This window comes from Pleurodeles waltl, chromosome 4_1, assembly GCF_031143425.1.
Source record: "Pleurodeles waltl isolate 20211129_DDA chromosome 4_1, aPleWal1.hap1.20221129, whole genome shotgun sequence".
In the NCBI taxonomy this organism is placed as follows: domain Eukaryota; kingdom Metazoa; phylum Chordata; class Amphibia; order Caudata; family Salamandridae; genus Pleurodeles; species Pleurodeles waltl.
The window spans coordinates 1,012,345,654-1,012,370,085 of record NC_090442.1 but is presented as its reverse complement, the minus strand read 5'-3'; the positions used below and the strand labels follow the sequence as shown (position 1 = coordinate 1,012,370,085).

The 24,432-nt window shown below is 42.9% G+C and overlaps 1 protein-coding gene across 1 annotated transcript in view; it reads right to left on the bottom strand.

The window, feature by feature from the left end:
• The window catches only part of IQUB (IQ motif and ubiquitin domain containing), a 256,750-nt gene extending 232,576 nt beyond the window's left edge, over window positions 1-24,174 (bottom strand). The window contains exon 1 of the mRNA XM_069229884.1: window positions 23,939-24,174. The gene's annotated coding sequence lies outside the window, so the exon portion shown is untranslated. The remainder of the gene's footprint in view (window positions 1-23,938) is intronic.
• Between the last annotated feature and the right edge of the window lie 258 nt (window positions 24,175-24,432).

Here is a 24,432-nt window from a genome sequence, read left to right as displayed (position 1 = left end):
AGAACAGTCTATGATTTCTAGGATTTCCTGAATGTGCTGAGGACCCTTCGGCAGAACTGTTCTAAGAAGACTGGATACCGTACATGATGCCCGCAATCTGACTTTCCACATTTTTCACTGTGGAATGGGCACACAGAACTTTGGGACCATAACCTTGGACGGGGGGCCCCTCCAAGGGCAATTATAGCACAGTTATTTAGCCATCGAGATAGGGCCATCATCCTTCAGTACGTTCAAGCGCATGGCCCTCCTCAATATGAGGCTACCTCAATACAGATTTTTCCAGACTACACCAAGAGGGTGCAGGACCTCTGCAAGACTTTTTTTCAGTCAAGTGGAGGATGCAGAAACAGAATATCAAATATACCCTGATTTTTTCCGCACAACTCGGAGTCCAATATGAAGGAAAGGTTCACTTCTTCGAGACCCCACAAGAAGCTGCTGACTGGATGGGTTTCCTGGGTCTGAGCAGAGAGCGATTCAGAGAATGTTGTGGGCCAAGACGTAGAGGCAATCAGTGAACTAATCACCAGTGGGGGGCATCCTCTCAACCACAAGGTACACCCCAAAAACACAGTGTGGAACAGATCATCGTCTCAGAAGATGGAACACTACAGACAGAAAGTGACTAAACAGAAACACAAAACCCTTTCACCCCGCTGAGCCAGTTGCCAGAATCCTCAGAACCAGATGTTATGATGGGCTGAGGAGCCCGAGGGGCTCTTTGAATGGATAAGGGGGTTTGGGTCAACAGGTAAGGAAGGGGGAAGTGAAGGGGGGCACAGCAAAGGACAGAATTATTACTGAGCCAAGTAAATGTTGCAAATAGAAAATGCTTAAATCATCAAGAGTGAAGTGAATTATCAGGGAGTGGAATAGAGTCCGGGTTGGTGGAGTCTGGGGCCCAGGCCTCAGTCGATTGCAGAGCTCTTTTTGGGGGCTCACCACGAGCAGGAACTGAGGTCTCGGTCAGTTGCTACACCAAGTGAACAATAATAATTTGAACCAAGATTAGTTGTTTTGAGGAAAGGGAATTTGGGGCGGGGTTTATGACCCACTTGACCGATGGTTGAGCAGGAGTGGTTCAGTGGCTACTGCTCATGAGGGGAGGGGGGTTAGGTGCTTATTATTCAATGTTTGTTGGTTCAGCTGTAGTTACCAGCAAATCTGCGCTTTGCTTTTCAGTTTGACGAATATGCAAGTCTGCAGTCATTTCTATATTCTGTACTTAGGAGGGGAGCTTCCAAGTTGAAGGTTAAAGCAGAAAGAGATTCGGACCAGTGCCAAGGGTCACGAAGAGGGGGCCAGAGTTGTACCACATGTCTAACATGAGCCTTGGGTCAGAATATAAGATTTAACCTGAAACGCAACAGCCATTGCTTACCTTAGTCGCTACAGGGTAGCAATAGCATTCCGTCAAGAGACACATTTGTGGTGAGATGCTCTCAAATCACTACAGAGATGATGGTGAGGCAAGGTAATTGCCACATCATATTCCAATGGTGCGAGGGGAACTTTAATCTGGATAACCCTGGGGACCCCCTTTCAATCCGCTAGGGTTGTAAAAAACACAAAAAGGCGATACACTATCCTGGAAGGAACATTAGATGCTCAGATACTGTGTTTCATCAATGTTTACGCACCCAACACAGATGACAGGGATTTCTGGGATCATTAATCGGGCTGCACTACAGCATCCATTTTAGGACATCCTCATTCCTCACTCCTCATCCCTACTTCTCATCCCTGCTTCTCATCCCAGCTTCTCATCTATCATCCCTGCTTATCATCCATCGAACATCATCCCTACTTCTCATCCATCATCCCTGCTTCGCTTTTATCATCCCTACTTCTCATCCATCATCCCTACTGCTCATTCATCATATATCATCCCTACTTCTCCTTCATCATATATCATCCCTACTTCTCATCCATCATCCCTACTTCTCATCCCTGCATCTCACCCATAATCCCTACTTCTCATCCATCATACATCATCCCCACTTTTCCTCCATCATCCCTGCTTCTCATCCATCATTCCTACTTCTCATGCCTCAGCCATCATCCCTACTCTTCGTCCATCATCCCTACTCCTCATTCCTCAGTCATACCAACACATCTTCAGTTTTATGAAACACACATTCACACTGATTGGTTGGGAACAGCCAATCAGAGTTATGAGAGAGAGCTGCATTCTATTTCACTGAAAAACAGCCTTCTCATTGCACATGGTGGGTGAAGAGGGAGGAGAGGAAATGCAACTGTGTGTTTGTTTCCAGAGAATTCAAGGCTGCACAATATTTCATTTTATTTAACTAAGTGTTTTTCTGATTACACAGGCCTCTGCAGAAAGCTCTGCTGGTTCGGGAAATACAGGGAGACCCAGCTTGGGCCATAAATCAGCTCTTGGAGATAGGGTTATAGACGTCATCTAAAATTCAACCGAAACCTTTCTGGTTTCAGTTTCATATGTATCAGTGTGAAGGTGTGTTTCATAAAACTGAAAATGTTGTGGTATGACTGAGGGATGAGGAGTAGGGATGATAGATGAGGAGTAGGGATGATGGCTGAGGCATGAGAAGTAGGAATGATGGAAGATGGATGAGAAGTAGGGATGAGAAGCATGGATGATGGATGAGAAGCAGGGATGATGTATGATGGATGAGAAGCAGGGTTGATGGAAGAGAATTAGGGATGATGGATGAGAAGCAGGGATGATGTATGATGGATGAGAAGCAGGGTTGATGGAAGAGAATTAGGGATGATGGATGAGAAGTAGGGATGATGGATGATGGATGAGAAACTGGGATGATGGATGAGAAGTAAGGATGATGTTTGATGGATGAGAAGTAAAGATGATGTATGAGAAGCAGGGATGAGAAGTAAGGATGATGGAAGAGAAGTAGGGATGATGGATGAGGAGTACGGATGATGGATGAGAAGTAGGGATGATGGATGAGAAGTAGGGATGATGGATGAGAAGCAGGGATGATGGATGAGAAGTAGGGATGATGGATGAGAAGCAGGGATGAGAAGTAGAGATGATGGCTGAGAAGCAGGGATGAGAAGTAAGGATGATGGAAGAGAAGTAGGGATGATTGATGAAAAATCGGGATGATTGATGAAAAGTAGGGATGATGGATGGGAAGTAGGGATGATGGATGGGAAGTAGGGATGATGGATGGGAAGTAGGGATGATATATAATGGATGATTAGTAGGGATGATGGATGAGAAGCAGGCATGAGAAGCAGGAATGAGAAGTAGGGATGAGGAGTGAGGAGTGAGGAATGAGGATGTGCTAAAATGGATGCCGTACTGCACAGATTTCACCAAACACTGAGATTATCCTAGCGGGCAACTTTAACTGTACACTATATGGGGATATGATAGACACCCCCTCGGCTGGGAGTGAAACCCCATACAAGAGCAGCGTTACAACAAACGCTGCATAGCTTTGGTTTGATTGACATATGATGGTAGTGTCACTCTAACACACGCACATATTCTTTCGGTCTCCAGTGCTCTAGCAATCACTGCGTCAATCAGCACTTCCTGGATTTACAGCACCCTCCTCTGGAATGCTCTTGTCCTGCGGGAGAATCCTCACGGTCTACACTTATGGAAAACCTTATTCTCCATGGGCAAAACAATAATGAACCACAGCAGAAACCTTCAGCAGGAACTTGTAGAGTGTAGAATATCGGATTTGAATCCAACAGACCATTGGTTAGATCTCAAAGAATCAAAAAGGGGGATATACAAAACCTCTCCCTATTCACTGGTTAAAAATAAATAATTGGATTCCTATGAAACTTTTTTAATCCTTTTGATTTGTTGACCCCCTTACTAGGACTAAAACAACTGTCCTGCAAGCCTGTGAATAGTATAAGCTAATTATCTCACTGAGCTATGCATTCTGGGCCTAGGTAGAAATGCTACATACTATTCACAAGCATGTAGACATTCAAACCTTTGAAGAGAGCTCTGTTCAGCTCCTCTAAAGGATTGTCAATCAGCCTCTCTGCATATATAGACACCAACCCAGATCACGGTGCCCCAGCACTTTGTGGCCTGTAATTGAACACTGCCCTACCCGGCACTTCCACTTCCAGTGGGGATCAGCCTGCTTCACAGTATTTGCCTAGTACTTGGTGGTCTCGTCCACCACAAACGCTGCTCCAACTGTGATTTAACCAGAGAGTGTATAGCACGCTAGCTATTCCGCACAGCCATGTCTCAACAGCAGGCTTCCAACCTTCTTCTCTAAGCTTGCACAGGGAGGTAAGAAGGAAAAACCAATATCCATGTTTTGATAAGTCCATCCAATAAAACAAGGATGAAACTGAAAGCCCATGGACTTCAGAAGCTCTGTAAAAGACAAACAAAACAGGAAGTGTAGTAAGTGGGCAGACTCTTTATAGGAAAGGGGCATCTAGCTTATTTTCTAAGAATAAAAATGGGATTGAGAAAGAGGTCTGTGGAAGGAGATGAACACCTCACTTGATAATGACAGTAACAAGGAAGTAAATGAGGCGATAATGGCCTTGTACCCTAAACCTACATTGTGAAATAAAAACACTGTCTGCCATCTGGCATGGTGGAAGGATAAAAAAGCAAATGCCCACTTCTGCCATTGGGCACAGCAGGTTACACTCACTGGTGTCCATAGCCGGGCATCATTGGGCACAACATGGTATACCCATTGACGAACCTGGCTGAGCCTCACCTGCAGCAAATGCTGCACGTGTTGAATGAAGGAAGGGCACATTATAGTGGCACTGGAGGCACTCCACATACAATTATACCAATCTTTCGGCCAAGGTTGGGCTCAGGAAGAGAGGTGCCAGCACAGTTTTTCCTTTCTAGTATCTCTTCAGACACATTCTGGTGCTTGTATTGCTCCAGAAAATTACGTCTTTTTTCATTATGATTTGTTTTTCCAAGGAGTGAGAACGATGCCCGTAGGTAGCCAAGATGCATCTACATCTGAAGGTCTATCCCTCTCACCCACTGGGGTGTTTAATCCTTGAGTACCAACAAGAAAAAGGCAAAACGTCCGGAACTACATTTAATTTGGCAAAATCCAAGTTTGTAAAGTGGGACTATGACATATGATCAGCCACCAGCATGTTGCATTACAGGGTAGTTGTTCTTTAAACACTGTCATTGTGGGCACAAAGCCTCAGAATTTGATGTGCGGTTGGCTGAAATGCCAAAGGCGTTATTCAGAACATGAATTAATTTGGCATCTATGTTTATAACATTTTTAAAATTCTTTGAGTCCATTTAAAAAATCTGCTTGTTTCACACATAAAACCAAAAGTACACTGCTCATATATTTTGTGAGGGTGCACCTTTTCATTCACATCAGACCTTAAAACGTGAATTGGCGGGTCTGATGGAGGAAATGGGAGGAACATGAGCAAAATGTACCCTTGCAGGTACGGCCCTGCTAGTAGCGAAGAGAGACATTGCTGCTGCTTGGAACTCCACAGCGGGTCCGTCGTTCCAAAAGTGGAGAGGGGGAGTGGATTGGTGCGCAAGCCAAGAAAAACTGGTGTATGAATCTAGGGGTTGCCCTCAAAAACATGAGAAGGTTTGGGGGCGACGGCTGGGTTCGCGGTCATAGGCCAGGGTGGAATTATGATTATTAGTGTGCTGTTATTATTTGGACTGACGTTTGTCTTCTGGAACGCCTTACTGTCAATGACTAATGATGCTTTGAAAGTGAATCTTACTGTAATTCCTGTGCCTACTGTTTTGCACTTCTTTAAAATCAATAAAAATTGGTTTATAAAAAAAAAACATGAATTGGCAATGAAAATCGTTTTGACGCTTGTGTAGTAGTCGAACATTTATACCAAGCTTCACAACACAATAAGACAGAACGTGGGCAGTAGCAGCACAACCCTCCCTAACACAAAAAATAAGTAAAGGACAGGCTGCAGTATCAGGAGGAACATCACATAGTTTTCTCACACATACAGAACAAGTTCACACAGGGAGCTAACGCACTGTCACTTCCTGTAGATCCAACTCCTATCCCTACATGTCCCCTCTTTCTATTAGATATTCCCCTCATCACTCTCTATCCAATCTCTACCTCTATCCATTCTCTCAGTTTCTCCCTTTTTTATCTTTCTTTTTCCCTGCCTCTCTCCAGTGTTCACCTCTTCAGCTTATATTTCTAGCTATTCTTGTTTTCCTCTTGTTTCACCTCTTGGCTCCATTAAGGGCTAACACAAGATTTTTTTGCCTTCTTAGTTCAATGTAGTTTTCTTTACTACCACTACGGCAGTGGTGCCAAGTTTGCTGCTTGTACTGGTAGCATGACACCGCCACCTAGTGGCCCTTCTGTCTCCTCAGTGTTAAATCCATGATCTCTTCTCAAAACTGCTCTCTGGAACTCCTCTCACTCATCCTCCTTCCGCTTCTCAGGACACATGATCTCCATACCTTCCTTTCTCGCCACTCTCACGTGCCATTCTCTTGCATGCTTTTCATTCCTACACCCATTTGTGTCCATCATCTCATACCCCGCTCTCGCTGCCCCGCTCACTTCCCTCAAGCTCACAACACACACTGAGTCAGCTCACTACTGTATCCGATGCAGACATGGGATCAATATTGATCTCTTCTAGGCTCACCCCCTCTCAAAGATCCCCTTTCTCTTTTCTGTCCCATACACAATCCTCTTATCCCATTTTCACGCACAAACACACTTGCATCTTCACATCTTAATAAAATGCTCTTCCCACAAACAAGTATTAAGGGTTTGAAAGCGCGGCAACAGGTAGTGCACAATCCCAACCTCGCTGTTGCACCTGTTCAAATTACTGAGGGTCACCACTGGGCACCCTAAATCTCTCTCGACAAGAAATTTTTAATATCTCCCGGGCCCTTAGTTGGCGAAGGGGTTAATTTTCAACAAAATTGTTAATTTTCTTTCAACAGCGATTTCATAATCTCTTAAGTATCTGCACCACCTGATGCGGCCGAAAATCAGGAGCTATCGTCCTTGTGCCTCTTGGCCACGCCCCCACCCCTGATTAGGGAATAATTATTCTACCACTTCCCTTAGGTAAAGCGGGGGGGGGGGACATATCCCCTCACTCCTGGGCAAGGCAGGGAGGGTGCTAAAGCACACAACCGCAGCTGACCGTCGGGTAAGGAGGGAGATAACACATCCCATGCTAACATTTCCTTCTTAGTCGATAATCGATGAAAATGACTGCATATTTCTCGCGTTTGGGTCTTGGAACGTGGCAGGAAAGTATGATAAACTGGGGGCTCTAATGCGTGCAGCTCTCGCTCTTATTTAATTTGTGATTACGTTGCCAGATATGCTGCTTTTCAGTGCAAGCCTATATTTACGTCATACTCAAAAGGCAGATTTCAAGAGACTTGGGACATAAACCCTGCTCGTCGGGGTGTGCAGGATACAGTGCAGAGACTACCAAGAGCTTGGGAGGGCCTCCATCTGCTGCACCGGTCTCTACAAAGATCAACAAAGAAACCACAGTTATTCAGATTGGATTACTGGTCATAATAATATTAGGAATAATTGCGCCTGATAACAAGCAGTGGTTCCGTATAATTTGTACAGTGGTCCATAGAGTGAGAAAACGGAGTATATAACACCGAGTAAACTCTGAAACGTAATCTCTGAATTTGATAGTAGTAGATTTGTAGTAGATTCTTCTAATTTGCCTGTTTTACTTATTGACCTTAATACCGATTTTAAGTACATAGCAGCATTGTTGTGGGATGTAATACCCAAGATTGGAGGCGCGGCCACACCACCCATCCCTTTATCATCCGTCTTTAGGGGAAGCCTGGTTAGTTTGATTTGTTAGTTACTGATATGATACATGCTGCAAGTCAGGCTATTGTTACTATGTTTATAATGCATACTTATCGATGAGGCCTTCAGGAGACAGGGACACCTCTTAGAACTGGAAGACGAGTGCGTCTTGCAGATCAAGAATGCACACTGCAGCACTGCTGGGGACCCTACTGCATACTGCATTTCAAGACAGCTGCCTCATGAGAGTTACATGCGTGTTACAGACCTTTGAGATGTGCGAGGTTCCCTAGCAGTTCAGAAGAGAGAGGCACTGCATTAGCCCTGTTGATGCCTTGATCCTTGAATAACAGAACTTACAGCATTGAAAGACTTAGGTGGTTTTGTGAGCTTTTGGATGTCTCGGTTCTTTGGAACCACTCCACAGTACAGTTTAAGGCAGAGAAGCATCCCGAGAGGCCAGAGGATGTCTCTGTATTTGAATATCAGTTCATGTTTGACAAGAGTTGCATAGTAGGATCTCTCTGGTTGTCTCAGAAATGAGATACCACGCAGGTCAGAGAAGAGATGCATTGTTGGAGCTTTGTGGGTGCCTCTGTAATGGGTTATCAGTGCAGGTCAGAAAAGAGTTGCTTTGTTAGAGCTCTGTGGGTGCCTTAGATCGGGGATACCAGTGTTTAGTGCATGTCAGAATAGAGGGGGCATTGCTGGAGCTCCGTGGATATCTCAGCACTGTGCTACTAGGGCATGGTTCATGTCACAACAAATGTAATGTGTACGGTTAGACCTTTGGGACATCGCTGTCATGGAAAACGTGTGGAAATCAGAACATAGGTGCATTGTTAGAATTTCTCAGTGCGAGGACAGAGGCGTAGTTAGGGTGCTGTGGAAGTCTCAGTACTGCGATACCAGTGTTTGCTGAGAATCAGAATAAAGGTCCATTTGGGGAGCTCTGTGTACATCTGAGCTCAGGGGTGCCAGTGCTGGGTGTATATTTGAATAAAAGCAACATTGTAAGAGTTCTGTGGTAGTACTGGTAGTGGAATATTGATACATGCTGCACATCAGAACACAGGTGCTGCATATGCAATAGGGACGCCATGTTCTAATGTTTTTTAATATGCATAATGAAAGAACATCAGATGAATGCCGCTAGGCATGGTCAAGTCTGCATAGCAGCTGTATTGTAATGTAATGTTTTTTCATAAAGCATAAGCCAAAGCATAACAAGACGTCAGACATGTTCCACACATACCCACGGCTCCCATCTTGTAATGGTTTTTACCATAAGCAATGAATGCTAAAAACAAAAAAAATCCCCAGCAAATCCAACAAGTCTGTGAATCAATGTCAAACGCAAGCCCTATTAGCTTTCCCAAAGCGCGTTTCATTGACCTTTACAACAGAAGTTTATAATCCCATTCCCTGATGGGGTACACATACAAACACTGGTGGCGTACCTCGCCTGTCAAAAAGGTTCTCTATTATCAAGCAAATGTAGTTTGCAAAACCATCCTTTGTGAAAATTCACGTTTGCCCCTGCTAAGTTCACATTGGTGATTTTAATGGGCTGGAAATATTCACAAGATGTAAAACCACTGTAAATAAGGGTGAGTTCTCCAGTGTTTTAATACATGTCTTGGTGATCCTGGTGGTTATCTTTTTTCTGGTTGTCCTCCTCCTCTAATTCCTCCTTCTCTTCTTTGGTGCCCTCCTTTTCCTGGACGTCTTCATGGTCCTCGTTTTACTGGCCCTCCCAGTCCTTCTCTTCTTTCAGGTCTTCGTCCTGTCCTTCTGGTGGCCCTTCTCCTCCTGCCCCCTCATGGCCCTGGTCAGCTCCAACGTAGGACTCTGGGTGGGTCAGGCTCACTGTAGTGGTTATCCCATTGATCCTGTTCCTCCTGATGGACTTTTGCCTCCCGTCTCCCCCCTCCCTCTCCCTGATCCTCCTGCTTTATCTGGTCCTGCTTGTAGACATGTCCTGATCCTCCTAGAATCCCTGGTTCTCCTGGTGGGCCTCCTCTAGGTTCATCTCTTAATTCTCCTTCTAGTCCCTCTTGCCCCGCTGGTACGCCTCATCTTCCTCTTTATTTTAATCTCCTGTCTCCGATGTTCAAGGTCCTTCTAGTTATTATGTTCTTTTTTAATGCCTCATGGCCCTTCTACTGCCCCTGGTCTTCCTCAGTCTCCTCCTTTCTCTGATCCTCATATTCATTGGTCCTGGTGCCTTTGACTTCATCCTGGTCCTGGTCCACTTAGCCCTGGCCTCCTGGTCCTTTTGGCCTGGTCCTTTTGATTCTATTTCTTTTGTTCCTAGTCATCCTGGTGTTCCTGAGCCTCCTACCCCTACTCCTCTTATTCCTCCTCCTTCTCTGTGTTCTCGTCTTCATTCAGCTGATCCTACTAGTCTTCTTTTAGGCAATGGTTCTTTTGGCTATACCCATCCTCCTGGTCCTGCTTTCTTACTCATTATATTAGTCTTTAACTACTACTGGCCCTCATCATCCTAGTTATCCCGGTACTTTTGGTCGTCCTTTCATTCTGATCCTCCTGACCCTCTTCATCTCTTGGTCTTTCCATTCCTTCTGCTCTACCTGGTCCTCCTTCTCCAGTTCCCCATCTTCAGCCTCTTCCTCTTGCTGCTGGTCCTTCACTCCTGCCTCCCACTGAAGTCAGCCAGGTATGACTTCCAAGCTGGGTCAGACTGAGATGCCTTGAGCAGCCATTGGGCTATCCTTTTCACGGGCCTGCACACTGAGAATCTGAGCTGTGCAGAAGCCCCTGTTAGTTAACATTAGTACTGGGTGAGTAGACGGGATGAACTGCAATGCAGAAAACGCCCAGCACAAAACAGATTTAATAACATGTTAGTACCCTCAAAGATGCTAATAAGGGGAATAGGAACACCTAAATAGAAGTTGCCATAAACCAGCAGGTATCAGCCACAAGGTGGTTTTAAGCAGGTTGTGTTAATTGGTTGTCTACCCTTACTTCTAAGCCGGTCACTCAAGTTGCTAGCAAGGGAAAATACAAGACAGTAAAAGTTGACAGCAGTGTTGGAGATTTCGCCACAGGCAGGGAATATGCCCATCACATGTCCTACAGACCCTGCAGAAGAAACCTTTGCAATAGCAGCTTAGCACTACTAACAACTGAAAACGTATTGTGTCCATTTAAGGCCCTTTTTATTGATATCATCATTGAACTACGTTACGCATAGTCAACAATCACAGTGGGAAAAAACAGTTTGCTCAACAGCAGAAGAGACCAGTATGGAAATCTCAGTACATCCATCCGGTCCGTTGTGTCTAAATGATTTCTTTGTACTTATTATAATACTCAAATCAGTATGGAGCATTTGGCATAGCCCTCAGGGTCATTTGCCCTAACATATGTCCCATTAAGATCACCTCTAAACAATGATCTAACATGTTGCACCCAAGTAACATTATCAAGATGGCAAAGCCCTTCAGACTTATTACCTACGAAGCGCCAACACTCATAAATATCTCACCTTCAAACACGTTCGGCATTTTGCATACATTTGTATGCAGATTATCTTTTTGCTACGTAACAAAAGTGTGTGACCCGATGCTGTTTTTCACTTAATGAAATATCTGCATTCCTCCACATATGCCTTATATTGATCACAATATCCCTTCTTGTATAAATAGTCAACACTCCTCCTCCTCACTCCTTGTGCTGCAAACTCAGTTACCTACTTTATATTACTGATTTGTCCCCAAGACACCAACCTGTTCAGCGAATACTGCATGAGATTAGTATACTGGTTTACGTTTTCAGTAAAAGTCAGATGGTTCATAATACCAGTTAAAATAAAAACAGAATACCTCGTACTTATTAGCTCTGCAAATGGGATACCAACTTCATAGACTAAGTTATTTCTGGGAGCACTGCAATAAAAAATGTTGTTGTGCCAGCTGTTGGGTACAGCATTGTGGAAAGTGATCACTTTCCAGGTGAAAAAGCACATTGAATTTAGAAAAATACCTACGGCACTCACCATAAACCAGATCATAGTCTAAAACAGAATCCGATGTGAAGGTAAATGAGTCACTCATTCATTTAAATTTATTTCGGAAATATATAAAATCCATAAGACACATATTCTCCAATACGAGTGTAGTTTTACATGTTGTATCTTTTCGACTGCATAGACTGTCCTATCTTTTTATGTAAGGAGTTCTCTGCAGTTGTAAATATACTATATGTAAAACTACTTTTGTAGTTTGTGAATAGCAAAAAATAGTAAAGTTACGCCAAAGGTGTACGTTTACCTTTGTGAATAAGGCCTTAAATAATTCGATATTTCAATTAAAACTGATAAAATTCATTAAGCAGACAAAGTGCAATGAATGTATTATGCACGTTTCGACGTGCGCTTTGTTAAGTTTTAACTAATTTCTCCACACGTGTTATGTTTGAATGTATGTTACCACAAGCGTCGTGAACTGACAGTGGGGATTCCTTGACAGCAGGCAGATTGCTGTTGGGATCCGGACTAGTAGGACGCACCACGTTGTGGGCTTTTACAGGGGAGGCTCCTCCATGAAGGTGGAAGAGCGTCACCCCCCCACACACACACACTCCCCCCCCCCCCCCACCAGCAGCGACAGCTGCAAAACATTTTCCAAACAACGATAATAAACTGAGTTTTTTATTGTTGTTTGGTAAAAGAGTGGGGTCACGGGGTGACAAGCAGTGAGGGGGAGTGTTAGCACTCCCTCCTCAAAGTGTATGTGTGTTTGGCCGGCCGTCTCAGGCCGGCCAAACACACATGCGCTGTAGGCTCTCTCCAGCCCAGCAACTGAGTTGCTGGGCTGGAGAGAGCCTGCACAGAGCAGCATCAGGATTGGCCCCAGGGCAGGTTGGGAGCCTGTGCCTCCAGTCGACAAGGGATAGAGGAGCAGCGCACAGTGGAGGAGGTTAAGTGTTAGTTTGTATTTTTTATTTTAATTCCCTCCCCCGCCCCTCTCCTGCACGCCGCCCCTTCACCTTGCCTCGAGTCGCTCCTGGTCTTCTATCTTGTTTGGATCTGGAATAAATCATCGTGAACTTACCTGCCTGTCCTTCTTGTACTGTCAAACCACATTTTGGAAACGTCATAATACTGTTATTGTTGGTTCTCTGCTGTTGCTGCTACTGCTATTATGGCCACTCCACACCAGTCATACAGCCACCACCATTTTAAGCCAACCTGGAAAACTGCCTAAAAAATGGATCCAGTGATTTAGATTTTTCGAGAATCACCTAATTGCAATAAATACAAATGGGTACAGTCCTGTGCGCAAGTTTGCTTTATTATTTAGTAGTCTTGGTCACACAGGCCAGCAGAATTTTGATAGTCTACCATCTGTACCCCCCTCACAAGGGCAGCCTGGAGATGGCCAATGGAATGTTTATATGGAGGCTGTTGCTAGACTGCATAAACAATTCTCAGATAAGCTGAACTTTATGCTCAAATGTCACAATTTCTATGAGTGTAAACAACAGAGGAAAACATCGAGGAGTATGTGTCAGCTCTCAGGGTGTTAGCTGCAAATTGCAAGTTTGGTGCCAACCTTGACATCTCCATTTGGGACCAGTTCGTATTTAACTGTTCCTCAAGAAAGGTTCAGGAGAGACTTTTAAGATGCAGGAATCCAACATTGGGAGAAGTTGTTGATTTAGACAAGAAAAATCGAGAGATTGCTGATTTCTTCTAAAATTCTCACTCTGAACCTTTTTGGGGGAAAAGGGCGAGGCCTAAGGGGTGATGAGCAATGCACTCCCCCCTCAAAGCGCATGTGTGTTTGGCCGTCTGTCTCAGGCCTACCAAACACACATGCGCAGTGGGCTCTCAACAGCCTGCACAGGCTCCCAGTCTGCCTAGAAGCACCCTGGCTGGGCTGGGAGCCTGTGCCTGCAGAAGGGGTGCCGGCGGAGGTAAGTGGTTTTGTTTTTTTATTATTTTTGTATTTTTAATTTAATCCCCCCTGCACCACCCTGCCCGTTTTGCATGCTGCGAGCTGCGACTACCACATTACCAAGTAGCATGAGGTACTCCGTTCTTCTTATTGACTATTTCTCCAAGTGGATGTATCAGTCATTCGTAGAATCACCTGACACTGAGTCAGTTATTAAACTCCTTAAACATATTTTAGTTTTGGAAGGCTCTCTTAAAGTACTGCTTACGGACAATGGCAAACACTTTGGGCCTGATTACGACCTTATTATATCCCTTGGGACTTGTAAAACTGCGGACGGGATATCCGTCACGTTTGTGGCAGAGTCTCCCATCCGCCAAGGTCATAATCAGGCCCTAAGTGTCTGACCAGATGAAACAATTTTTTGCTAGCATGGCTATTACACAACTGAAAAAGTAGCCCTGTATTTGCCGACCTCTAATGAATTGGTTGAGCGCAGCAACAAAATCGTTACAGAGGGAATACAGACCGCTTTAGCTTCAGTTTAGATGTGAGCATGTTTGTTTCTCAGAAGGCATGGAATTATAATACACCCCACATTGCACAACAGGTGTAAACCCGTTTTCATTACTAAATGGGAGAGAGGTGCACACATCGTTGTTCCTCTCATGGCTGAATGAAAAAGGTGATAGAACTGTGAGTGGTGGGCCATCAAGAGATTAAATAATCTCTAAGGTGTTAGCACAGCAGTCTTGCATGAGGGAAAATTTGGACAATAAATATGGTCACATGGAGAGTGACACCTTAAAGGAGGTGACTGGGTTATAACTAAGAATCCCATCAGAGCTAGGAAACGTGAGTCCAAGTAATCTGCACCTGTACAAGTGGACAGGGTTAATAAAGTTGCTGCACTCAGACGGTATCAGATACCTGTACAGTAAGTGACCAGATGTATATTGACAACATTTTGGTTCCCAGTGGAATTGAGAACAAGAGTTCAGGTGGGTCTTGAATGGTTCTGTGGGTTCCCGCAGTAGGAGAGCTCCTAAAAGCTTTGATGACTTTGTACTCTTGAAATTATTTATCCAATTTTAATTCATTATGTGAGTTCTTTCTAGGTTACGTGGTTGCATTTCTTGGGCCACATTATGTTCATATTTATAAAGTTTGTGTGCTCCTTTTGAAGGGGCAGGTGATGTGATGAATGTATCATGCACATTTTTCAATACCAGCTTTGTTAGTTAATGTCTCCACACGCGTTATGTTTCAATGTATGTTACCACACGTGTTGTGAACTGATAGTGAAGGTTCCTTGATAGCAGGCAGATTGCTGTTGGGAACCGGACTGGCAGGACTCCCCATGACGTGAGATTTTATCTTATTTGGATCTAGAATAAATCATCGTGAACTTGCCTGCATGTTTGAAGCCTCCATCCTTCTTGTATTGTCGTACCACATAAGGCTTAAAATCAGAGATGATGAGCATTAATATTCCTTAAACTGCTACTGCCAGTATATTAAATTTAACAAAATTCCTCCCATGGACTTACTCTCCAGTACACATGCCAACTAGTGACCATTAGAAAAATCATTTGCTAGATGGATGTAGATGTTCACCTATTTACAGTTTTTTTCTTAATACATCTGGAGGATAACTACAAGCAGAGAAGAGGTGTTCACAAGTGGCAAAATTTACACTAAAGTGTCAGACTTGCATAACCTTCGTGTTGTTTGGTATCATCTCAGACCTATGTCCTAAAATACTGACAATATACACTTCTCTCCAATTTTGTTTTAGTGTGGACAAAAAACATGATCTGAGCCACTGTTTCTACTACATCTGGACAAAACAAACAAAATTCTGATGGGCCAAAGGCCTGCTTAACGTCAGTAGAATATTTCCATCATTCGTCGAATTAAGCTTTCAAAAATTCCCATACAATAAGAAATCTAGCAAGCACATTCCATGGGCATCCATTCTAGAGAGGACGATAACACAATTGTTCATAATTACTCGCACATATCAGGTATTAGCTGTACTTCTGCTTTACCGTCATTGTGAAATTAAATTCACCTGTTACTACTAACATTGCATTTTGGGAGAGCCAGAACTATTTATACTTCAAGTAGCCTTATATACATAAGGAAAACAATTCAATGTATATGTTTCTGATATTGCTAACTCAGAAGCATGCCCCCACCACACACTAAATAATCACATAGCTATGGCAGACTCTTATAAATACGTGGGGAGGGGCTTCAAAACATAGAAAACTTTTCAAAACAAAAGGCCACTCTTAAAGGCCCAAGTACACTTGGAGTTTAATTTAATTAAGCGGTCACTCCAGCAAGCACCCTAGATTTCAAATGTTTAGTATCAATGGAGGCTGCTAAGCAGGGTACTACAAAATTTTATTTGTGGCCCAAACTGAAGGATCACCGAATGAACAATCAACGGCACTTTGCAACACGTTAGACTTTTTAAAAGTGCATGAGATTTTGGACACTACTTCACTCCCACTGCATTTTAAAGTCATTTTTCAAAAACAACTCAGCCTATAAAGTTTTATTCAGTACAAAAAAATTGCACTAAATTAAAGCAGTTTCATCAAGCCTGTAATATCGACAGATTTAGATTCGGCTTGTTTGATATTGGTGAAATACAACATCATTGCATGCTCTGCTATTACAAAAGAGAATATCAGACACATATTATATGTTGCTGCAAGAGTGTCATATCTGGGCGAGACATTTTTCTAATCCCATCTTTCGGACACTTAAGCGTTAAATAGGCTTTGTGCCGAGGCGGTTAAAAAATGTTTTAATGCGACAGATGTGAAGTTAGCACCAGGCTTTCTTAACCATTATCTCAGCTAAACTAAAAGCAGCTACTAAAGCTCAAGATTAATAGCTAGATCTATTGTCTATAAAACATATCTGTATGGCTAGAGCTTAGTAGCATACACATACAAAACTGCTGTTGCACCAATTGGATAAAACTGTTCTGTAAATCTTTCGGAGACATTTTTTCAGAAATTAACTTGATCCAACTGATAACGTTTAATAGGTGCATTTTATTGTATTATTGTATTTATTTTCTAAGTGTGGGTATGGTGACTTGCAACAGTTATTATCTCTGCAATAAATATATTTTTTCTTTTTATATCCTGCCAGTACTTCAGTTTAGTCAGAAATATAACTGATCAAGCGCACATTAGATTTAACTCCTAGATCGCTCGTCTAAAGATACAAAGACAAACTTGAGTGTTACTGTACTTACTTTAGAAATGTACGAGTAAGATGGGGAAGCCAGGCTCAATCCTAGTGAGATACATCAGTGAGTTCATGTACCTCCTATGCTATCTAATGGTCACTCTTTCCCATTCTACTGAGGTACATTGTGTGGGATTTGAGAGATTGTGCGCATGGTGCGCGCGGCGGTGTGGTGACGGGGAAGATGGAACGTGGGTGGCGGTTTGGATTAACGGGAGGTTCGGGAGCGGTCGTGATCGCGGTTGCTGCCGCATATGCATTACCTTGTACCTGTTTGTTAAAATTAAAGAATTTAACTCTGGAATCCATACCGCTTATCATTTTCCACATTGGCGACGAGCAGGAAGAAGCTCCTGAAGTTCTTTAAGCGGCAGAAATTGTTTTTTTTATACAACTTTGGAGGGTTTTGTAACAACGCTTCCTCTCTACCAGTGGATTGTCTTGCTGTGCGACGCATCTGCTCTACAAGTGAACTGTTTCTACTGCGCAAGTGAATTTCAATCTCTATGTTATTTATTTTTTTAGATTGTTTAACATCTAGTATGTAACTTTGATGAGGCAGGAGTGAGGCATTTTCGGCAGCCATTTTAGAAGTACTTAAACATCTAGTGCGTAACCCTTTTGCTGCTCAATTGTGGTATTTTCGGCTGCCATTTTGGAAGTATCTAAAAAAAATAATTCATCCTTCAGTTAATGCTGGCAAAATTGGCAGTTATTTTTAAGGATACTTCATGAAATTATAGGAAGTGTACATTATTGGCAGTAGTATTTTCTAGACTGTTAATATAATGTCAAGCATCCAACCTCCACCATTTTTTCTTGCGGAGCCTGGCGAGCCTCCTATTCAATGGGAGTTATGGATTGACTTATTTGAAGCTTATGTGGATGTTTTAGAAGATCAAGAATGCACGCCTGACAGACATTTGGCTTTGTTGAAACATAGATTAGGTGCAGTTGGTTTAAGAGAATTTAAGAATTTACCTCCAATGGACAATGTGGGAAATGTGGATGTTTATCAATTTGCAAAGAAGAAACTTCATGAACGATATGGCAGGAAGATTAATGTAGTTCTGGAAAGCTACGATTTTTACTCCAGAACGCAGCATGATGATGAGACTATAGATCAATTTGTTGCTGCTTTCAGAGGTTTAGCTATTACTTGCAATTTTGAACAAATTTCTTATGACCAGGTTTTGCGAGATCAAATCCTAATGAAAACAAAATCTCAAAAAATTCAGGAGAAATTATGGTCATGTGGCAGTAAATTTACGTTAAAAGGAGCCATTGATGTAGCACGTACGATGGAAGTGTCTGAAAAATGCATCCGAACTGTGAGGAAAAATACTTCGGACTTGGACTCTGAGACTATTACTGTCAGTGCTGTGACGAAAGAATCCAAAGTGATGGAAAAAAAAGTGAATGGAAAAAGAACAACACAAAAAATTGTTACAGATGTGGAGCTGGAGATCATCTTGCTAATTCCAAAAAATGTCCTGCACTTAATAAGATTTGTAATTTGTGGAAAAAGATTGGCCATTTTGGCAAAGTGTGTAAGAGTGCTATGAATGTGAAGAGTGTGAGTTGTGTTACAGCTCAAGAGAGTGTTGATTCCACTAATTTTCAGAATTTAGTTTTAAGTGTGTCATCTGAAGATGATAATATTTTACCACTGAAATCCTCTGGGTTACCGACTTGCAAATTGAGCATTGATGGTATTGAGGTTACCGCAATGGTGGACTCGTGTGCATGGTTCACCATTATGTGTGTGAGTATGTTTGAGGAGTTGTGGCCGGACAGAAACCTATTACCCACAGATGTTAACCCTGGAAGTTATACTGGTCATAGAATTTCTATGGTTGGATATACAAATGTATGCATCAAATTTGGAGGTAAGAAGTGTAAGGGAAGGTTGTACGTTGCTGAAAAGGGTCAGATGATTTTAGGATGGCCACATATTAAGGAGCTGGGTATCAAAATTGATTCTACAAAAATGTCTTGTGTGTATGGTGTAATGGATTATGATTTCCAAGGTGCTCTGCTATATGATGAGCTGGACGAGTGCTTCCCGACAGTTTTTTCAAAGTCTTTGGGTAAACTGAAGAATTTCAAACACAGGATCATATTAAGAGAAAATGCTAGTCCTGTGAGGCACAAATTACAGAATGTTCTGGTGCATTATAGGTCTAAACTTAAAGATTTGCTGGAGGATTTGTGCCAAAAGAATATCATTGAACCAACTGAAAGCTCGGACTGGATTTCTCTGGTGGTTTTGTCCCTTAAGAGCACTGGGGAGTTAAGATTGTGTGTTGATTTGAGGTCTCTGAATGATGCTATTTGGGTGGATACTTTTCCCTTACCAAACTTGCAGGAATTAGTGTCATCAGTATGTCAGGCTACTGTTTTTTCTACCATCGATTTATCTAGTACTTACCACCAAATTGAATTAGATGAGGGTTCAAAACATTTTACAGCATTTATAACGTCAGAAGGTGCTTTCCAATACAAAAGGATGCCTTTCGGTCTGGCAAGTGCATCTGCTGTTTTCCAAAGAGAAATGAACAACATTTTCAGCAAGGTGCAAAATGCTAAAGTTTTTCAGGACGATATTTTGATATATGGACGTGACAGATCGGAACATGATAGTGTGTTGATGGAGGTTTTGAAGTTACTAAATGAAAATGGATTGACTGTTCGGAAAGATAAATGCAAATTTGGTCAAATGCAAGTGGAGTATTTAGGCCACATTATTTCCCGTGATGGTATTCGTCCCAAAGTAAGTCATGTGAAGGCTATTGTGGATGCACCTGAGCCGAAATGCAAAGAACAACTAATGTCATTTTTGGGACTTACTGAATTTTATTCGAGATTTATAGAAAAGTACGCGACTAAAGTTGAGATCTTAAGAAGATTATTGAAGAAGAATGTTCTGTTTAATTGGGGGCGAGAACAAGCAGAATGTTTTGATTCTATCAAGCGCGAAATTGTTCAAGCTCCATGCCTTAAATCTTTTGAAACCAATACAGATTGCATGATTGCAGTAGATGCTAGTAATTACGGGATTGGTGCAGTGTTATCACAAAGTAACAGGCACGAGAAATGGATTGTAGCTTATGCTTCACGTACACTAACACAATCTGAGAGAAATTACTCTGTAATTGAAAAAGAATTGTTAGCAGCTTCATGGGCTGTTGAAAGGTTTCGAATGTATGTATGGGGGAAGAAATTCAAACTATGTACAGATCATAAACCCTTGGTCAATATTTTACAACCGGGGGGTGGGAAGAATTTATCACCAAGATTAGCTAGGCTAGCTTCTAAGTTCCAAATGTATTTTTTTAAAATAATGTATGTTCCAGGCAGAAACAACAATATTGCTGATGGTTTATCCCGTTTGCCTATTAATCACGGATGTGTTGATATTGAGTGTGATGCTGCATACACATATGAAGATGTTTTGTCAGGTTTGGAATCGTATAATGCATCTGACCAATTTGTGTTATCTGAATGTAAATGGGAAGAAATGATGAAGGATAAAGATTTGCAAATGGTAAGAAAATATATTATCGATGGTTGGCCTTGTGAGCGATTTTTGCGTGGTGAGAATGCATCTTTATGGAAACTAAAAGATGAATTGAGTTTAGAAGGGAATGTGGTTTTAAGGGGGGACAGAATAATTCCTCCGAAGGGTGTGCGTGAGATTATTGTATGTAGGAGTCATGTTGGTCATGGTGGAATGTCAAGGAACAAAAGGCAGGTGAAGGAATTTTTTTGGTGGCCGGGTGTGGATGCTATGGTTGACAGGTATGTGAGAAATTGTTCTATTTGTGCTCGAAGTGACAAGAGTGCGAAGCCGTGTTCTGCTCCCTTGTTACCAGTTGAATTACCTGATAGACCTTGGCGGAAACTGGGTATTGACTTTATGGGGCCGTTTTCTACATTACCTATGGAAAAAGCATATGCTATTGTTTTGGTCGACTATTTTTCGAAATGGCCGGAGGTCGAATTTGTGAGCAAGATTACTACTGAAAGTGGAATTGAATTTTTGGAAAATATATTTACTAGGGAAGGTGTTCCTGAAGCACTTGTGTCGGATAATAGTGTACAGTTTACATCTAAGAGAATGACTGCATTTCTGGAAAGGAAAAGTATTAAACACATCAGAGTAGCTCTATATAATCCTTCTTCTAACGGCCAAGTTGAAAGGTTTAATAGAGTGGTTAAGGAGACTATACAATTGGCTTATAAATCAGGTATTCCTTGGAAACTGGCAATAAGGGAGATGCTCACGTCTTATAGGACATCGCCACATTCTGTGACTGGAAAGATATCTTTTGAGTTATTGAGAGGAAGGAAGCCGTCCACCGGGTTGGTTCCTTGGTGGTTAATGGAAAGGAATAGAGCGAAATTCGGTGTAGTTTGTGATAATGGAATGAGGGACAAGGTATTAGAGTATCAATTGCGTACCAAATTGGGCCATAACACCAGATCTAGTTCGAATGAATTGGTTGTGGAGCAAAGTGTCCGTGTTAAAACACCGGGAATTGTTGAGAAAGGTAAATCTCAGTGGTCCGAGCCTAGGAAAATTGTCAAGATTTTGAGAAATGCAGTGAAATTGGACAATGGGAAAGTGTGGAATGTAAGACGCATATCGATTTGTAGAGAGGGGAATACTGATGTCAAACGTGGTGATGAAAGTTTAGTGGGTATCTGTTTGGGGATGAATGTGCTCCTGTTAAGACGATGAGTTCTCGTGAGACGGATGTAAATGTGGAGGAAGTTATACGTCGTGGTGCGAGAGATAGAAGAGCCCCAATTTATCTTAATGACTATGTAACGAATTGAGATAGGTCTATATGTATATTTCTTTTAATTGTTGTGAGTTATTATTGTTAAGATCAAGTTATATGTTCCTGTTTTGCCATATTGTATATGGTTACTGTTTTTTTATTGGGGGGAAGGTGTGTGGGATTTGAGGTCTCTGAATGATTTGAGAGATTGTGCGCGTGGTGCGCGCGGCGGTGTGGTGACGGGGAAGATGGAACGTGGGTGGCGGTTTGGATTAACGGGAGGTTCGGGAGCGGTCGTGATTGCGGTTGCTGCGGCATATGCATTACCTTGTACCTGTTTGTTAAAATTAAAGAATTTAACTCTGGAATCCATACCGCTTATCATTTTCCACACATTGGATAGTCAATGTATCCACAGCATAGATCTTTCATTTATTGCAATTTCACTAGTTCCAATTCTCTGTGACAGATCAACGTTTTGATGAGACTTGTGTAGACACTGTTTCTAACCTGCAGGGACGGACTGTTCTCTGGGCAGTCCTGCAGTGCTATATGGGCAGACTGACAGGTCAGTGTGTGGGCCGGTTTAGTAGCTGTGCGTGGGCTGGTGTTGGAAACATCTTTAAATAAAGACAAGGATGCAGCACTGTGCTGGCAGTGGCTGTTGTCATCTCATTGCATGGGACATGGATGGACCAATCCACTTTGTGGGTTGTAAATCAGGGACGTGTCCAAGTTTTAATCTTTTTGATAGGGAATGAGGATTGTTAATTTCACTGCTACAATGTTTGAATATTACCACACACATTATCTGCAGTAAGCTCAAATACGTGTCTTTCTCACTCCCTACGAGATCACCTAGACAGCGTCTCTTTAAAAAAAAACTCACGGGAGGCTCAATTTACAAACGTGGCCCAGTGCTTGGGCCTATTTTCTGTCCCCAGTCCAAACCTGGTAATCTCATCCTCTAATTCCAGTGAGGAAGGTCAATGCATCCCTTCAGCTCTTGTAGCTCTAGGTCAGTGTAATTAAGGACAGTTTTAATTTTCGATGGCCATTATATACCAAGATGGTCAGTTTTCAACGTGCACAGTGTTGGTTTTAAACTGCTGGAAGGGTGCAGCCTGTTTTATACCAACACGTGTTGCTTATTGTTGACTCGCTTAAACCAGATTTAACACTTGTAGCATTATATATGTGCAGTTGTTATCCTATAAATGCCGCACTTACGGAACAACAAAGCCTGTTTTAAAACTGAAAACAAACTGCAAGATTTATCCTCCAGACGCACCCTGCCCCACGCCCCCCCCCCCCCCCCCCCCTCAACCCCCCACGCACTTTTCATCAGGCCGTCTTGTTGATCTTGTCTATCGTGCACTTTGCCTGGCAATGGGGTTGGAGGAGGCAATGTGTACAGATATGGATAGCGGGAAAGAGGATGGCAGAATGAGAAGCATTTGTAAAAAAATTATTAAGAGAACAGGGAGAGATAAAAATGAAGGGGGTATGTGATGAAAGGGGTAGCTAAACGGCAAGAGCACAATGTGGAGCATAATTATGAAGGAAGTGGAAGTTTAGAGAAGATGACAATGAGGAACGCAAGACGGGGTTTCGGCAGTACAGGAAAAGGTGGGTATACAGGGCAGGAAAGGATAGTTATTAGGACATCGTAGGAAAGGGGAAGTGGCAGAAGAGGCTGGGAAGGTGAAACGGGGAACTTGGTTTGGTACAGTAAAGGTTGCGGCATGGAAACTTTCAAGAAAGACAGCAAAGGGGTGAAGAGGTAAGCCACTCAGATCCTACGGAAATCGCAAAGACTAGCCAGTCCTTCCTCCAAATCTAGGTCTATCAGCTTCGTCGAAAGTTCCCCGGCAGCACCCCAGTGCTTTGAATGAGCAGGTACTATTCAGTACTGAGTGCCTGCACTTCTCAGCACTGCTCCAATACATTTAATGGAAGAGTGCCTGCCCTTCTCTAGAGCAAACAGGTACTCTGGGGGAGGGGTGTACCTGCACTCCTATTTTCCCATTTAAAGCAAGCACTGCACCACCCACCTCTACAGTGTGCATAAGGTCATCCTTTACCCCTCTGGCCCAGCATGCATCCCTCGCTCGGAGTTGTGGTCTGGACTCCTCTAGACGCTTACCTGGCTCCGGTGAACACAACTTTCTCTCTCCCGCGCGAAGTGGGGCAGCAGCACCCACTCTTTCAGGTCCGCCCCTGCAGGCTCCAAACTCTGTTACCGGCGGTGTCATGGCAACCGAAGCCGGAACTGTAGCGCTTGAAACACTAGACCGAGGCTATCCCTTTCCCTTCTAGGCGACGGCCATGTTAGCAGTAAAGCCCGTACTGTGCGGCCTGCCGCTTGCGAGGTCTGAGCTTATATCAGCCGCCTGCCCCCAAGTGGCTTACACCTCAACTGCAGTTTCGGCTGCATGGCAACGGAGTTCTTAGACAATTAGAATTCATGGGCTACGTCATAATTGACAATATTCTGTGCTCAAAAAGGTAGTATTTATCATGTTTTAAAATCACCAACTACTAGCATAGTGATACCGTGACTGGAAAATACATCATTGAACTCCGTCTGGATGCTGATGATGATGATATTACACCAGGGGCAAAATTAGATCCAAAAAT